Source organism: Varanus komodoensis, unplaced genomic scaffold, assembly GCF_004798865.1.
Source record: "Varanus komodoensis strain SLA01 unplaced genomic scaffold, ASM479886v1 scaffold14_1, whole genome shotgun sequence".
Taxonomy (NCBI): Eukaryota; Metazoa; Chordata; class Lepidosauria; order Squamata; family Varanidae; genus Varanus; species Varanus komodoensis.
In genome coordinates, this window is record NW_025335438.1 from 7,689,100 (window position 1) to 7,701,389 (window position 12,290).

The 12,290-nt window shown below is 42.1% G+C and overlaps 1 protein-coding gene across 2 annotated transcripts in view; it reads right to left on the reverse strand.

Moving 5' to 3' along the window:
• Positions 1–12,019, reverse strand: part of PKIA (cAMP-dependent protein kinase inhibitor alpha) — a 51,572-nt gene extending 39,553 nt beyond the window's left edge. Inside the window, exons 1-2 of one of the 2 annotated variants that reach the window (XM_044424158.1) lie at positions 11,838–12,019; positions 11,110–11,279 (exon numbers count right to left, since the gene is read on the reverse strand). The gene's annotated coding sequence lies outside the window, so the exon portion shown is untranslated. Of the gene's footprint in view, positions 1–11,109; positions 11,334–11,837 lie in introns of those variants that run through there. The other variant, XM_044424157.1, reaches the window with a different exon arrangement.
• Between the last annotated feature and the right edge of the window lie 271 nt (positions 12,020–12,290).

Genomic DNA, 12,290 nt, shown 5'->3' on the forward strand with positions numbered 1-12,290 from the left:
GAGTCAGCAGTGTGATGTGGTGGTCAAGAGGGCGAACGCCACCCTTGGTTGCATAGCCAGAAGTGTGGCTTCTAGATCAAGAGAGGTATTACTACCACTCTACACGACTCTGGTGCGCCCGCAATTGGAGTATTGTGCTCAGTTTTGGGCCCCTCATTACAGAAAGGATATAGCCAGGTTGGAGTCAGTGCAGCGTAAGGCCACAAGATTGGTGGCCGGTTTGCAGGGAATGCCATATGAGGTGAGACTGAGGGAACTGCGTCTCTTCAGCCTGGAGAAGAGGAGACTCAGAGAGGATATGTTGGCGACATAGAGAGGATATGTTGGCGACATACAGATATGTGAGGGATGTCACATGGAGATGGGTAGAGACCTGTTCTCCCCTGCAGAGGAAGGCAGGACACGCTCCAATGGAGCAAAGCTCAGGGAGCCAAGGTTCCATCTGGATGCCAGGAAGCACTTCCTGACAGTCAGGACCCCAAGGGTGTGGAATGGGCATCCATGAGAGGTCGTTGAGGCCCCATCTGTGCAGGTGTTCAAGGATAGGCTGGACGTCCACATGGTGGGCATGTCGTGAGTGGAGCTGGCTGGTGCCGGATGTCAGACTAGATGGCCCGGAGGGCCTCTTCTGACTCGCTCTGTTTCTATGTTTCTAGGGTAGGAGGAAATATACCCATGATAAAAAGCTTCTCTATTCCAGCAAAGATTCTGACAGCTGAATGGAACCTTGCTTTGCCCATATGCTACAGTGCTGTTTCCTCACTAAGGAACTATTTGAAGAGCAGCTTTGTTTGAAGTGGCACCCTTTCAAAATATGAAAACAAGCCCACAAAAATATAACATTTTATTAGGCAGCAAATCCTACTCCTGAATTCATTGGCTTTTTTTTAGCTGAATACCGTTCATTTTGAAAGGCAATATGCCCACATCAATCTCACTATGCAATTCTAGCTCAACATGAAGGAACAATTCACAATGTTGTTGCAGCTTGGGATGGAGACAGTGGTAGGAGAAATCACACATCTTCTTTTGGGTAAAAATTGATGATCAAAGAACAGTGGAAATAAGCTGTGATGTGAACAACACTATATGACCCAAGCACAGAATAGTTGCTTTCCCTGTATCTTTTCCCCAGGGAAAAAGTGCTTTTTTGCCTGGCGTTTAAGCTGTAGGGAAGTGATGATTCATGGCATACTATGTTCTTTATTTACCATGTTTGTATAAAACTGCTCAATAACATGGTTCCTTCATTACTTTTCAGCCCCAAACTAAACCATACAATTAAAAATGCATACAGTACCATAAAAGAACAATTTGGGATGTAAGGATTTCCAGAAATAAACAGTTATGCAATCTACACAGTGAATAGTTCAGAACACTAAACCCAGTACTAGATTTTTACAAGAACTGGAGAATTCAATTAGTAACAAAATTGCCACAAAGAAATTGCCAGATTTGAGTCCATCTTGGGAGGATATTCCTCAGCCAGAGTTCTGCCCATAAGAACTCTTCTCCTTGATGGCCATCAATGTCTAAAGTCAAATAGATTTCTAAGGGGTTTAAGAGAAGATTATCACTAAAAGTAACATTGTTATATTATTATTATTATTATTATTATTATTAGTTATATTTACACGTAACTTTTCTTCCATATTAGATCTCACAAAGCCTTGCCAGTACAAAATCTCTTGTTACATGGGATGTTAATAAAAGGAAATCCCACTGCCAAATAGTGAACAGTTCGACAGAAGACACATTAAAACAGGGAACCACTGCCCATTACCACATCAATTTCCTCTGGATGAAAAAGATGGAGTAACTTATTTATTTAAAACTTTTACATGCAGTCCCTTATGCATGGCATCTCAGGATGGCTCACAATGAATAAAATCAACTACATTAAAACAATCTAAACAATAAATAACATATAACCAATAAAACATGACTGTTGCATTAGAATACTAATTTTTAAAAGAACAGTTAAATAAAAAGTTTTTGACCTGGCACCAAAAAGAGTATTAACTTGGCACCAGGTGAACCTCTCTGGGGAGCACATTCCACAATCTGGATGCCAGCACAGAGAAGGCCCTACCCTAATGGATAAAGGCTCTCTCTACCACAGGCAGAGTTCAAATCTACCACCTAAAAGTCAACCTGGGAACCAGTTAGTAAACAGTGAAAATGCTCCCCTTACTATTCATTGGTACATAGCTAGGCTCAAGAGATATTAAGTGATCAGTTTCAGAACATCTAACACATATTTATACAGTAATGCTAGAGTTAATATCTGCTTAGAGATCATCATGGATCAACATAACACAGCAGTTTGGAGATCAAAAATAATAATTTCTGCGGTTTTCTAGAATATAGGATAGGTAGAAAGTAGTTATAAAATCTTTCATCTCAGAAATGGAGATGCTTTAGCTGAAACATTTGTAAACATGTTTTGGGATCTTGCAGGATAAGGCTGTTACATAAAGAGAATGAAATCTCACATTCTTTTCATCTGAAAAAAATATTTCTAAATATAGTGGCATCTTAAGCTTATAGATGGGCCACTCCTTCTTTAATTAATCTAATTTAGGCCTGCACGATCTGTGACCTATCAAGATGAATGGAACCACCAGCCCACAAGGAATGTGATCACTGTGCTTTTCCAGTGTCAGACAGAAAACTGCAGCTGTTCTAATCTGGACTAGGGCCCCCACACACTAGATTTTGAGGCAAAACAATAACAGCAGCAAGGAGAGGGTCATCTACATACTAAATATCTCTGTATTCTATATTTCAGCCCTTAAGTGCATGCGTTTGCAGCCTGAAGTGCATAGGGAGAGATAAAATAGCCAAGAAGCTCACACTGGAAAAGGACTTTGAGTCAGGGGACATGCTGGGTGCCATTTGATACCTACTGCTCATCTCTTTGGGCGCACTCACCTTCTCAGCTGGAGCAAGGAAAGGAAATAGAAAGCTCTATATCTACAGTGTCTTGCAGAAGTATTCACCCCACTCCCTCCATTTGACTTTTCCCCTTGGGCTTCATGGTGATAAGAAAGCCATTGTTGAAACAAGGCTATATCAAAGTTCGCAAAAATACACGCAGCAGGCACAGCTAACATGTGGCACAAAGTTCTCTAATCTAATGAGCCCAAATTTTACTTTTTGGCAAAAGATCCAGTGCTGGAAGAAACTAATGCTTGTGCCAATAACACCAGCTAACACAAGAAATAGCAAAGATTATTGACATTGTGTGAGTACTGGCTATGCAGAATAATACTGCTGGTTGTGTACTGTTGGTTCCTTCCAATGGTACATAACTGTCATAATCAACATCTCTCCCTGAGAAGCATTCCCTAAATAGACAACCTGCCCAGTTGTCTGGTTCAATTAAAGTCAGTTCTTGTAGTTGTTCAGTAGTTGTTTCCCTAGCAAATCATTGCATTACTTTATCGCAGGAAATAAACACCTTTTCATATTATTGGATTGAACCTTAGAACTGTTAACCTCTCTGAAGCTTTAAAAGCCCTAGCGAAAAGAAGTCCTTCTTTCAGTAATCGGAAGTCCTTGTCTATCCCTCCAACACCCCAGTACCATTACAACATCTCATCTAACCATCCCCTTTTGTTCTGTGACATTCTGCCAATCCTGGTAATGTTTATTTGAGAAATTAATAAAGGTGTATCGTTTATCAGTCATCAGAATGCAATGTTGTACTACATGCATACCAGTAGTGTTGGAAGATATAATCTATCTTGTTATGAAGGCGTCTTTAAGATCATGAAAAGTGAAGAACAAGATACAAGAGATAATGGAGAAGGGAGGATAGCAAATTCCACAGAATAGAATGCATACTTTTATTTCCTGAAAAGGATAAATATTAGGGGACAAATAATATAACTATGATTAAATATTCTTCTTACTCTAAGAAGTGGGTACTACTTCTCAACCCAAAGGACCAACAGTAACTGTTCAACATGTCACCAATGTTAATTTAATTTACAGATAATTCTAATGAATGGTGATTGTGAGTTGGGTTTTAGAAAAACTATAAATATTCTTGTAAATCCAACAAAGTATTTTCTTCAACAGGTATTATGTACACCTATATTTTATTGAAGCTATTTTACAAAGCAGTCCTATGATCTCTGAGTGGTGAATTTTGCTTCCTGAGGCCATAGACAATTGTACAATTTTGGAAGAGGGACTCTGATGTTGGCCTATTCCTTCACCCTGGCCTCAACCATTCACAGCCATCGCTGAAAGTAACACAGGAGCTGCAACAGCTATGTCAGAGCTTGGGGAGAGTGAAAAGATGGCAGGATAGTGAGTGCAGGAGAGTCCAGAAAGCTAAAGCCTCTCAATTGCCACCCCAAGCCTACCATTAGTTTACTTAGGCACACAGGCTTTGAGTAAGCTCACCAGGGTTGTGCATTTTTTATTTCCAGGTCTCAATCTGCTACACATGAAGTAAACAAAGACACCTTTGCCTTTGAGGCTGGACAGGCAAAAAGTAGACTGAGATCTTTGATGCCTAACAGTTTATTAATACTGACAACAAAGACTTTGCCCTCTTCTGAGTTAGGCTGTTCGAAACTTGATCTGCAGTTATTCAAATAACGTTTATTCAAATAGAAATACGTGCAGATCAGTGCCTGGCTTATATATAATTGATGTTACCTCCAGAGCTGCAATTGTGCATCTGGCTCTGGTCCCAATCCACTCTTTTGAACCTGGCTGCAAAGGGTAAAGTTCCATGATCCAATAAAAATCCACTCCAAAATAGAACCATGAATAGTCTAATACAGCATGAAGTTACATTGCCAGTAAACACAATATCACACATTACACAGCAACAAACTTAACTGCATGTTCAACAGGCAGCCTCAGACAAGTCCTCTGTTATATTTGTATTCTTGTATGACACATGTTTATGTTCCACCTTAGGTCAAGAGGTCCTCAAGAAGACCACTTAAGAAGAAACTTGTTGAAGGCATTCAATGGTCCACCTTGTCCACTGTTTCCCCCAGTGACAACCAATTACCCCTGGGAATCCTGCCAGAAGGACAGTAGGAGGCAACGTTCGACTCCCATTGTGGCTCAGAAAACATTACAAGGACAATTGAAGATCCACAAAACAGCCATCATGACTAGGGCTACCAATAAGCTTATCCTTCACTAATCTAGGCAAATCCCCCTTTAAGGACACCTAAAGTAGACACCAACATACATTTTGTTGAAATGGAATCAAGAAGTTCTGCAGGAACCACAAGTCATTCTTGTATAACTGAATGGCAAGTAAGGTCAGTTGTAAGCTAGTTAATTGCATTTTTATATTGGGCAATATAAAAATGCAATTAAAAAGGAAAACCTAATCAACCTAATAAACCTAATGGTATGCATTATAATCATCAGGCTATAGTCATTCACCCATTTTTACCACTCTTTTATACTTATCATTGTATAACTTTAATAAATACTTTAATAACTCAAAATGTCAAATAAAACCAAGTAAAACACTAAACAATTTAAAAAGCCAAGTTAAAACATTGTCTCTTGATCCCCTCCCTGAATGCTGAAAGACAACCTGGGAACCAGTCACAACTCTTCATTTGGGAGCAATGCAGGAGAAAGCCCTTTCCTGTGGACCTGACAAAAAAGCAAGGATATTTGCAAATAGGAGCTGTGTTCTCTCAGATGGTCCAACCCTAAGCCATTTAGGACACAATTCTATGCAAGTTTACATAAGAAAAAAAACATGCTATTTGGGGAAGGCAGAGAATTGTAGTATTTTTTCCTCCAGTCTAAACAAAATGCTTAAGTTTGTACCTTTGAGGCAATAAAAATTCACATCAACATGTTGAATTAAGCCTGAAAAATAACTGGCAACCAGAAGAGAACTTTCACATAATTACAAAAATGTACTCCAATTAGCAGCCAAAGTGCTCCATGTTGCACCAACTGAAGCCTTCAGATCTCTTCAAGTGTAGCCTCATGTCGAGTGCATTGCCACAGCTAGCTGAAGGCATGCATAACTGTTGCCAGCCTGGATCAAATAACAGTTTCAAATGGTGCAGTAGACATGGCTACCTATTAGTACCTCTGTCTCTGCTGACACTCGAAGAACTAGGAACTCTGTAAAATCAATGAATGCTTCTAAGTGATGCACCTAATCTTTCAGGGAATGCATGGCCCCAACCTAAATAGTGATCCCCACGCTAGGCCTTCTAGTGAGTTAGTTATATACAGTGAATATAATCTCAGCATATTCACTCTTTGCCAGTTCTTTCATTGTTCTAAACCTGGGTGCATGAAAAGTAATACTGCAATTAGACATATGAACTCAACAGGACTTACTTCTGAGCAGGCACAAATAGGACTGCACTGTCATCTGCATTAAGAGATCTCCAAAGCATGTCCCCTCTCCATTTTTGAGGAAAAAAGTAAGCTTTCAGTAGCAGACACAAACAGCCCCATTGAGTACACAAATGCTGCATCAGCACCTCCTTACCCCATCCTACACAACACAGAAACCAGATGGGTATTGCAGCAATGTGTTTTGGTCAGCTGAAAATGAAAGAAAATATGCACAATATGGGGACTGAATGAAAGAGGAAGGGAGAGAAGAATTATTCAAAGTATTTAGCTACCCAGAAAATACAGAACAGTTTTAGCGAAGGGTGCAAAAACAAAAAAGGACAACAGGAAAATAGAAATTTAAATTAAGAACTTAATGCATATTCTGGGTTTGTACAGGGAAACAAAACTATATGAGTGTGTAGGAAGGGGGAGCAATGCATTAATTCTGGATACCTTATAAAGCAAGTAGCCTAGAGTATAAAGCAAGTAGCCTAGAGCAGGGGTGGCAAACCTATGGCACGTGTGCCACAGTGGGCACGCAGAGCCCTCTCTGTCAGCACGTGAGCCAAGTTGCCCCAGCATCGCTCCAGCAGCCTAGCATCGGGTAACAATGCACATACAGGCCATGTGCATGCTCAGAAAGAAATAGCGGTGCCAGGTGATGATGTCATAACCTGCGACTCATTAGCCATGACTTGTCCAAGCTTCCACATGGCCGGTCAGTGCGTTGCCAAGGAGCTTTAATACATTTGTTTTTATTAACACAAGATTTTAGCTTTGAGTTTTCTTACGAAAAATTGAAATTTAATATTGAAGATATAGCAAAGAAATGCTCTAATTAAGAGACTGAGATTCTTTTAATGTTGTGCTGTCCTCCTGGCATATTTGAATCTGCAGTGTTGGTACTTTGTGATAAACAAGTGGGTTTTGGGTTGCAGTTTGGGCACTCGGTCTCCAAAAAGGTTCACCAGCACTGGCCTAGAGCCTATTCAGTAGAGATGATCACTAGTACTTGTGTACATTAAATCAAAGCTAGAGGAGAGGGTAAAATAATAAGTGTTGTTTTTATCATAAACACATGCTGTGTGGATCTCAGTAGCTTTCAGTTCTGATGACTGCTACAACCCTAAACTTCTGGGACTCAGAACTATTATTTCAGTTACAGCTGTAGCAAAAGAATGTCTGTAAAGCTCTTGTTCAAACATTTATGAAGTAATTTCCATACAGAGGAAGTGAGCACCTGCAATTTTGGACCCCCACACACATACTTTCCCTGTTCACTGTAGCTGTAAGTCGACAACCTGATGCCTGGCAAAATACAAGAAGCATTTGCTATCCCTGTTACCACAGTCCTGCTTATTTGTATTGCAATGACCCAGTGTGACATAATCTAAACACTTAAATACTATTCTGAGCACTCAGAGGTACTACATGTACATTATATTAGACACCATTACAACCATCCTGTAAGGTACATCTATGTTACTATCCCTATAGTGCATATAAAGTGCTGAAGCAAAAAGAGAGAGAGAGAAAGCAGTTGCCTGAAGAGTTTATGGTTGATTGAACAAACAGCTATTTATTAATTGCTCACCCTACAATCCAGGCACTTTATAGGGCGACACATGTACCACCAAAATAGAGGAAGCACCTAGAAGCACAGATTTGCATAAGAAATTCACGTGCTACTTTACAAGTATAGATGCAACTTTAAAAAGTAATTAAAAATAATTACTACCACTTGGGTACAAGGCAGAGCACATCTCATCATGGTGCCATAGTCTACTGCACAGATGCACACTGCTGATAAGCAACTTCAAGGCCTAATCTTTCTTCTTACAGTTCTTTAGCTTTAAAGCACACTCAGATTGAACAACCCTTCAGACAGAGCACTATACATTGTAAAGGGCACATGACTAACTGAAACAGCAAAAAAAGCAAGGAACTCTGGATTCTACAGTAACAGATTAATGTATTTTGATACCCCATCTTTCGGGCAAGTCATTCAAGTTCATTCACGGTTTGTAGTTTATTTCTGAATTTTGAATGCACCTTATTCTGGTGCCATTTCTGCTTAGCCATATTCACATCTTCATATAAGTATTCAAGACATTATAAAATATGGGAAATCTTCTTTCTAGCTCTAATCCCATTTCCCTTTCCCACTTAAAAGGTTTCAGCTGGATCGAGCCTGGTTGGGAGGAGAGCAAAGGTGGTAGTGTAGGTAGATTGATGGCAATACAGAGAAGCAGAAACTGAGGGATGCAGGCTGTATCACTAAGCCAGACTGCCTTTTTTGGTTCAACATTAACCAAAGCATTCATATGGTGGTCATTCCAGGCTTACACTGCTATCTTCCAGCAGTAATTACTGCTGCTTTCTTTCACTGCAAGATGACTTTGCCTCTTTGTCCTCCCACAAACACCTTTATCTTTCTCTTCCTGACTGTGTGAAATAGCTTCTCTGTCTCCTCTATAATTGCCTCCCACACTAACATCTGCTCCAAAGAGACACCCCTACCCTCTGAGGCACCCCAGGTTGCAGCAGCATTGTTAGATAGTTCAGAGTGTAAATATTAATACTCTACAATGGATTCCTTCCTTTCATTTTAGAGAAAGACAGCTGCCATTTCCATTCCCCCACCCCCGCAGCCACTTCCTCAGGGTCAAACTACACACAATGTTCAGCCACAAGAAGTTTGGCACCAAACCCTTTTCCTTTTGGTAAAAACAGCAGTAGAGGGTGCAAAGTGGCATTCTAACCCAGAAGACCTTCACTTTAGAGGTGGGGGACACTTAAACTTCCCCTCTGCTATTTTTTCCACTAAAAATTCTCTCCCCAGGCTGATTCCTAGCCATTGCATCAGTAGCTTAACCATTCTAGATTGCACATTCGTCTCCCTGCCTCCATCACAAAGTTCCACAATAATTTATAGGAAAATTATAAAAACAGAAAAATGCCAAATATGCCAGGACTTCAATGGATTCCTCCTCCTCATTCATATGAAATCTTAGACATTCTGTCTAGTACAATGCCTTTCAAACAGGGTAGCTAGCTACATGGCAGCCATATGTAAACCACTTTAATCTCTTATCTACTATATCAAAAACAGAGTACCATAAAACCACTTCTAAAACCATATCTGTCACTTGTTTGAAAGAGGCTAGCAAACAGCTCTTGTCATTTTATTTGACAAGGCTTTTGTGCCTGCAGGAGTTCCATGACAGGTAGAAATCCAACAGAGGGCATGGAAGCATGAATCTGAAAAGTACTATCACAAGATTATTATTGGATTTCAAAGTTTAAACCAGCCAACAAATTTCCATGCCAACACAATTTCTATTACCTAAATATTGTGGGTATCGTTGAACATTCTGATGAAGGAGACACAGTAATATTCAATAACTGTGGCACTAAAATAGAACTTGACCAAGATTTATGCTTGTTAAATGAAGATTCTCACAATAGTTTCAGCCTTTCTATTTTAAAACACCTCTCAGTTGGTCAGAAAATGGATATCCTTTTGCAGTAAAATCTGGAACTTAAAATATACTATGTATGCCACTATACTGGGTCCCAACAAATGCAAGTTTGTAGCACCAATCATTTTTAACAAGACATCTGGATTGACTTGTACTTTAACTCCGGAACAAGAGGGGATAAAAACAGCTATGGAAGCTCACTTTGAGCTATAGTTATCACATGAATTACTAAAATGTGTGGATAGAACTAGGACTGCCCCCAGGAAATATTCCCTTCTTTTCTGCATTATTTAAATAGAATGAGTGTTCACTATTTATTTGCAGTGATTCACTTTTAACCAACACAAAGGAAGCTTACTTGGTGTTCAGCAGACTATTGGCATAACACATTGCGTATTCTGGCACAAAATCAATGTTTCAGGCAGGAAAGATTTCTATTATTGGAGAGAAATGATTACTAGACAACCATCAGTTTTTGGATTTCATGCCAAATGCTTCAAACACTGAAGGCATCCAACAGCATATATGGAACCTTCTCTGTGACTGAAGAACACAAATTATAATGAATACCCTACAAGCATACAGTAAGAAGATGATGGTGGGGAAAATATCTATCCCTTAAACCACACTGAATAACAAGTCAAAAGGGTTAGGTTAGTTCCACAGCCAGTCAGAAATGTGCTCAGTTAAGCCCTAAATAGGCCCAAGGCAGGCCAGTTGCCAGGGCAACACCTGGGGACCGAAGCCCAAGGAGCAGTTCAGCAAAATGAGCAGGGGCCCCCTCAAGCATAGCAGTCATGGCTTACATTTTGAAGCAAGTGACATGATACATATTACTGCCTAAAATGCCCCCACCTCAAATAAGCCTATAATTCTAGAGTCTAGAACTGTATTACTGGTTTCAAGTCCCAATTTATACATCCATGAATTTTGAAAATAAGTTCTAGAATGTACAACCCTGGTGTGCCATCAGTGACTTCCCCAGGAGCCTCACAGTTGCTACGAACATTCCCCTAACTCCTAGCACTATGTGTACAGGTGTGTAATATGCTAAAATGGCTGCTTGTGCAGAAGCAACAAAACATGGCGACATCCACAAGAAAACAGTTCCCAGTATGGTGGCAGCAAAAATGGTGAAGGTCCAATGAGGAGAGAGAGTGTGTGTGCTTGGCAGGGACAATACCATGCAGCCAGGATCCAGGAACAGTAAGTGGCTCCCTCCACTTCAACACCTACAACCAGAACACAATCCCTTCCATAGCACATAACCTACCTTTAAGTAAACTGAAGTAGAGCTGTCACATGTCCCATATTTTAAGTGCCATGCCTTAGTCCATCAAGTTGCAGCTTGTCTCAGTCCTGAATGCCATCACACCAGAGCCCCATAGAGCACGGTGCGGGGCCCTGGGTTTAAAGGACACAAAACACCACCCCGAACAAGTTCTGAAGAAGAAGGGGAAGAAGACAAAAGGCCACCGTCACATGGACTTTCCTTCAAATCAGAGGCCAGCCTTCTCACGAGGAAGGCAAACGATCGGCAGCCCCCTCCCCTTTTCTCAGAGCCTGGGCTATTTTTAGGAAGCCGAGAAAACAACCGCTGTCCCTAGAGGGGGTGGGGAGGCATCTCCGTGCAGCGCAGCCAACGCTTAGGAAGCACAGGGGACCACGCACGAGTTGTGCACGGTGACCCCCTTCCACTTCAAGGATCCACTTATTGCTACCTGCAATGGCCAGAGGACCCAGGGGAAAAAAAAAGAAGGGCAGGGAAAGAGCACTCCGGAGCGAAGCTGCAAGCAAAAGCCATCGGAGCAGCCCCACAAAGCGGCGTTCCGCGTCTGCTGCCGAATTCACCGTTCACACGCGCGCCCCGCCAGTTTCGCACGTGCTGCGTTTGCGCCCTGCCCCTCCCGGCCTTCCTTCGCCCGGGGGTTCCGCCGCCTCCTTCCACTCAGCTTTGAATGACGGGGACGGAGGAGGCATCTCGCAAAGCTCCTCACTCACCTTCCCTAGGGCCGCTGATTCAGCGCGTCCGCCTCCCGCGCCCTGCGGCCGAGACTCCCCCGCCGTTCGCCAACCTTGCAACCCAGCGAGCCCCTGCGGCGGCCGCTTTAGAGCCGACGCGGGGGGTGGGGGCGACGGGTGCGCCGGGCAAACGTCCGCGAGCAGGGCCAGCCGTCGTTCACCTCGCCAGCATCCAGCTGCAGCTGCTGATTCCAAATTCACAGAGCTCCGGCTGCATGAAGTCATCCGGTGGCTGCTCCTCCTCCAACTCCCCGGATCACCGCATTCTGCTCCCACACACGGGAGGAGGAGGGGGAGGGGGCGGTGAACAGGTTTGTCCTCCCCCGTGAAAGGCTAGACGGGCCGTGGGAGTGCTTCCTGCCCTTGGAGGAGGCCGGGAGCTCCATCTTCCACCTGATGAGTCGCGTTTCCTCTTTGGAAACCGGGCAAGCT